Genomic DNA, 6,000 nt, shown 5'->3' on the forward strand with positions numbered 1-6,000 from the left:
AAGAAGGCAGCAATTGACTGTGGTCCCACCATGGGAAATTCGCATTTTATTACCTGCCCCTTCCATACTGTGGGTTCATCATTTGTTTTATGACATGATTTCCCTGCTGTGTTGTATCTAGTATAAGACTTGAGTACTTTATGTGTTTTATATCATCTGTGATATTGCAGCTGTTGTTTGCAGTGTCCACATTTTGCAACCAGTGTGCTTTGTACCCTCACTGCTGCTCTCTCAGAGAGGGTAGGCTGAACACTACCGGTAGTATCAGACACCAGAGATGCCTCCTGTACCTGGAATAAAACTCTGCTTCTTTGTAAGAAATACAGGGGTGAAGATCTGCTGCATTCACAGTGACCCACTGACTCTTTTACAAAGGTTCCCAGCCGTGCAAAGACTCTTGGTGGTTAGTTAAGGGGCCATGCTAAATGGAGATTTCGAAGCATCAGACGAGACGTTTTCTTTGTTTCTGCATCAGCAAAAGTATATTTCTGTTTTTATGTTATTACTTGTGAAATACACATTTTAGTTGTGCTGTTGGATTTGTCATGTTTGATTTACAGTGTGAACGAATTCAAGCGATAGACAGTAGGTGGTGACTAACACTGCTTCAGGACTCCTAGGGTTGAGGATCGTGGACGTTGGTTCCATCGTGTAATGATTAGCTCTCTGAATCCAGCAATCTGAGTTCCAATATCGGTAGGACCTGCAATGTTTGTAATAATACTTTTGTTTTAATTTATTGCAGGTCTTGAGCAGGAAACCATTTGTATCTCTGACATAACCCGTCTCTTCCTCTTTTCATTCCCCTCGTGGTTTCTGCGGTTTGGGGGCATCTATACATTATTCTATAGGCGTTGCTGGGGACACTTGATGCTACACACAGGTGTTGTCTACATCCTGTGTCTGTGTGGACACCTCTCTACTCTGGCTACACAACTGTAAGATGCACAGTGTGGACCTGACTCCACTTGGCCTTCACACCGGATAACTTACAAGGAGAGAGAAACTTACGGAAATGTACGGTGTGAAAGAACGACTTTACCAAAGTGTTAATTTATGAAATTGCCCTTTGCTTTTTTTTTGTGAGTTGCAAATGGTAACATTTGACTAAAGCAAGTACCCAAAATTAAACAGTTTTCAGCTGGACTCATATAACTTGCATTTGCAGTGGAAGATCTGCCTGGAGCAGTATATGAGTGTGAAAAGGTCTCTAGTTTTGTCTTGAAATACCAGAGACTTCGGCGCTCTCCACCAGTCTCCTTCGACATCACATCCTGATGCTGAACAGTATTAGCACATAAATGAATAAAAAACTGGCTGACGTGTACATGCACATGTGTGCATATGTACCACGGTGCTATAGTCTGATGACATATATGTGCCAGTCTGTGGGGTCAAAGGGCAGTCAGAAGTTACTGGGCCACAGTTGTATCAATGAGGACTGTGTACTTCCTGTGCCCTGGGGCATTCGTACTCTGGTCCCTCAAACTAGGGTGGAAGCCCCCCTTTAGCACATGACTCTCAGAATAACAAGTCAGAGCAGACATTAGTGTAACTGGGTACTCACACTTGTGAAAGGCACAAGTGCAAGTAGTGAACTGCAACCTGACCTCACAGCATACACTTTAGACATCCTTTGTAAACACACACATATTTTCAGTCTAACTTGTTTACATTTTACATCAATAAATATGGTAATATTTGTACTTGAAATGTTTAATTTGCCTACCTTTGGCGCATATTCCTAGTACCTTATATTTTAACTTTTCTCCATTCGGGTTTATACAATTGGTATAATGTCAGAAAGGGAGAAGACGATGGAGAATGCCTAAGAATGTGCGCTTACATGCTTTTAAGAACATATGTCTGGTGTTGTGACAAAACAGCAGTGACCACTTCAGCTCAGCACTTGCTTCTTCCTCTGCTGTCCCAAAATATTGTGGAATTACTAGTCTCTGCGCCTCTGACAAGGCTGCTGACATCCGATTGATGATTTGTAGCCTTGTGGGCTGTGAGTGCTTTGGCTGTGCTGCCCCCTGGCAGTCACTCTGTGAAGATGCCGGTACCTGGGAACAACACAGACTACTTCTGAGCTGTTTCTTCTCTGTTTGAACCAATCCAGTGTCAGCACTGGAGTCGGTGCTGTTAGTAGATAGAGAAGGAGTATAACTCGAGCCCCAGGAGGGCAGCCTGGAGCCTGTGACAGGTGCAGGGGAGTGTCGTCAAGGAAGCAGCTGGAAGATAACTGGAGAGGGGTCTGTGGGGCCATCAGTCTGGTGAGGAAACCCAGGAGTGTCCTACGGATGGGGCGTGGCTTTGTCTGGCTCAAGGGGAGGGGTTAGTAATAGTGAATGCAGGGACTGCTGGTGTCCTCCGTATCCTGGGCTCTGTGTATGTGTAGAAGCTCTAAGGTTGTAAATAATGAGACCTACAGGTTGTGGCAGAAATGATGACTTCTGGTCATTCCTTCTCTTTTGTCAGAAGTGAAGTGTCTGTTACCCCAATTGATTGTGTACTACTGAGAAGAAGAATATAACTCTCCGTGTACGGAATGCAGTGTGACCTAGGAGACACCTCACATACACTGAGCTGTATGATGAGTTCACAGTTCCCATATGGTCTAGCGGTTAGGATTCCTGGTTTTCACCCAGGCGGCCCGGGTTCAACTCCCGGTATGGGAACTCCATTTTTTTTTTTTCACTACTCAGACATTTTAATCTTTCTCAGTTTTTTTCTATAAACCTAAATGCACCTAAAGTCTTAATAAATGTCACTTGCTTTGTCTTCTGCTTCCATCTAATGCCGTCAGAGGTTTACACCGACCCCCAGATCTACTGCCCTCTCTCCCCAGCCCTTGACCTGTACATTAATACTATGAAGGGTTATTCCTTGTTTTTCTTTTATTGCACAACAAAAAGTACAGATTATATAAAGAGACCGGGGCACAGAGAAGAAGGCAGCAATTGACTGTGGTCCCACCATGGGAAATTCGCATTTTATTACCTGCCCCTTCCATACTGTGGGTTCATCATTTGTTTTATGACATGATTTCCCTGCTGTGTTGTATCTAGTATAAGACTTGAGTACTTTATGTGTTTTATATCATCTGTGATATTGCAGCTGTTGTTTGCAGTGTCCACATTTTGCAACCAGTGTGCTTTGTACCCTCACTGCTGGTCTCTCAGAGAGGGTAGGCTGAACACTACCGGTAGTATCAGACACCAGAGATGCCTCCTGTACCTGGAATAAAACTCTGCTTCTTTGTAAGAAATACAGGGGTGAAGATCTGCTGCATTCACAGTGACCCACTGACTCTTTTACAAAGGTTCCCAGCCGTGCAAAGACTCTTGGTGGTTAGTTAAGTGGCCATGCTAAATGGAGATTTCGAAGCATCAGACGAGACGTTTTCTTTGTTTCTGCATCAGCAAAAGTATATTTCTGTTTTTATGTTATTACTTGTGAAATACACATTTTAGTTGTGCTGTTGGATTTGTCATGTTTGATTTACAGTGTGAACGAATTCAAGCGATAGACAGTAGGTGGTGACTGACACTGCTTCAGGACTCCTAGGGTTGAGGATCGTGGACGTTGGTTCCATTGTGTAATGATTAGCACTCTGGACTCTAAATCCAGCAATCTGAGTTCCAATATCGGTAGGACCTGGAATGTTTGTAATAATACTTTTGTTTAAATTTATTGCAGGTCTTGAGCAGGAAACCATTTGTATCTCTGACATAACCCGTCTCTTCCTCTTTTCATTCCCCTCGTGGTTTCTGCGGTTTGGGGGCATCTATACATTATTCTATAGGCGTTGCTGGGGACACTTGATGCTACACACAGGTGTTGTCTACGTCCTGTGTCTGTGTGGACACCTCTCTACTCTGGCTACACAACTGTAAGATGCACAGTGTGGACCTGACTCCACTTGGCCTTCACACCGGATAACTTACAAGGAGAGAGAAACTTACGGAAATGTACGGTGTGAAAGAACGACTTTACCAAAGTGTTAATGTATGAAATTGCCCTTTGCTTTTTTTTTGTGAGTTGCAAATGGTAACATTTGACTAAAGCAAGTACCCAAAATTAAACAGTTTTCAGCTGGACTCATATAACTTGCATTTGCAGTGGAAGATCTGCCTGGAGCAGTATATGAGTGTGAAAAGGTCTCTAGTTTTGTCTTGAAATACCAGAGACTTCGGCGCTCTCCACCAGTCTCCTTCGACATCACATCCTGATGCTGAACAGTATTAGCACATAAATGAATAAAAAACTGGCTGACGTGTACATGCACATGTGTGCATATGTACCACGGTGCTATAGTCTGATGACATATATGTGCCAGTCTGTGGGGTCAAAGGGCAGTCAGATGTTACTGGGCCACAGTTGTATCAACGAGGACTGTGTACTTCCTGTGCCCTGGGGCATTCGTACTCTGGTCCCTCAAACTAGGGTGGAAGCCCCCCTTTATCACATGACTCTCAGAATAACAAGTCAGAGCAGACATTAGTGTAACTGGTTTACTCACACTTGTGAAAGGCACAAGTGCAAGTAGTGAACTGCAACCTGACCTCACAGCATACACTTTAGACATCCTTTGTAAACACACACACATATTTTCAGTCTAACTTGTTTACATTTTACATCAATAAATATGGTAATATTTGTACTTGAAATGTTTAATTTGCCTACCTTTGGCGCATATTCCTAGTACCTTATATTTTAACTTTTCTCCATTCGGGTGTATACAATTGGTATAATGTCAGAAAGGGAGAAGACGACCGAGAATGCCTAAGAATGTGCGCTTACATGCTTTTAAGAACATATGTCTGGTGTTGTGACAAAACAGCAGTGACCACTTCAGCTCAGCACTTGCGTCTTCCTCTGCTGTCCCAAAATATTGTGGAATTACTAGTCTCTGCGCCTCTGACAAGGCTGCTGACATCCGATTGATGATTTGTAGCCTTGTGGGCTGTGAGTGCTTTGGCTGTGCTGCCCCCTGGCAGTCACTCTGTGAAGATGCAGGTACCTGGGAACAACACAGACTACTTCTGAGCTGTTTCTTCTCTGTTTGAACCAATCCAGTGTCAGGACTGGAGTCGGTGCTGTTAGTAGATAGAGAAGGAGTATAACTCGAGCCCCAGGAGGGCAGCCTGGAGCATGTGACAGGTGCAGGGGAGTGTCGTCAAGGAAGCAGCTGGAAGATAACTGGAGAGGGGTCTGTGGGGCCATCAGTCTGGTGAGGAAACCCAGGAGTGTCCTACGGATGGGGCGTGGCTTTGTCTGGCTCAAGGGGAGGGGTTAGTAATAGTGAATGCAGGGACTGCTGCTGTCCTCCGTGTCCTGGGCTCTGTGTAGGTGTAGAAGCTCTAAGGTTGTAAATAATGAGACCTGACAGGTTGTGGCAGAAATGATGACTTCTGGTCATTCCTTCTCTTTTGTCAGAAGTGAAGTGTCTGTTACCCCAATTGATTGTGTACTACTGAGAAGAAGAATATAACTCTCAGTGTACGGAATGCAGTGTGACCTAGGAGACACCTCACATACACTGAGCTGTATGATGAGTTCACAGTTCCCATATGGTCTAGCGGTTAGGATTCCTGGTTTTCACCCAGGCGGCCCGGGTTCAACTCCCGGTATGGGAACTCCATTTTTTTTTTTTCACTACTCAGACATTTTAATCTTTCTCAATTTTTTTCTATAAACCTAAATGCACCTAAAGTCTTAATAAATGTCACTTGCTTTGTCTTCTGCTTCCATCTAATGCCGTCAGAGGTTTACACCGACCCCCAGATCTACTGCCCTCTCTCCCCAGCCCTTGACCTGTACATTAATACTATTCCTTGTTTTTCTTTTATTGCACAACAAAAAGTACAGATTATATAAAGAGACCGGGGCACAGAGAAGAAGGCAGCAATTGACTGTGGTCCCACCATGGGAAATTCGCATTTTATTACCTGCCCCTTCCATACTGTGGGTTCATCATTTGTTTTATGACATGAT

The 6,000-nt window shown here is 44.0% G+C and overlaps 2 non-coding genes across 2 annotated transcripts; both read left to right on the plus strand.

Annotated features, from left to right (window-relative positions):
• The first annotated feature begins 2,609 nt into the window (after nucleotides 1–2,609).
• TRNAE-UUC (transfer RNA glutamic acid (anticodon UUC)) lies at nucleotides 2,610–2,681 on the plus strand. Its single transcript has one exon. It is a non-coding gene; the product is annotated as a tRNA-Glu (tRNA).
• Nucleotides 2,682–5,570: 2,889 nt separating this feature from the next.
• On the plus strand, nucleotides 5,571–5,642 carry TRNAE-UUC (transfer RNA glutamic acid (anticodon UUC)). The gene has a single exon. It is a non-coding gene; the product is annotated as a tRNA-Glu (tRNA).
• Nucleotides 5,643–6,000: the final 358 nt, after the last annotated feature.

Source organism: Pleurodeles waltl, unplaced genomic scaffold (assembly GCF_031143425.1).
Source record: "Pleurodeles waltl isolate 20211129_DDA unplaced genomic scaffold, aPleWal1.hap1.20221129 scaffold_39, whole genome shotgun sequence".
Lineage (NCBI taxonomy): Eukaryota > Metazoa > Chordata > Amphibia > Caudata > Salamandridae > Pleurodeles > Pleurodeles waltl.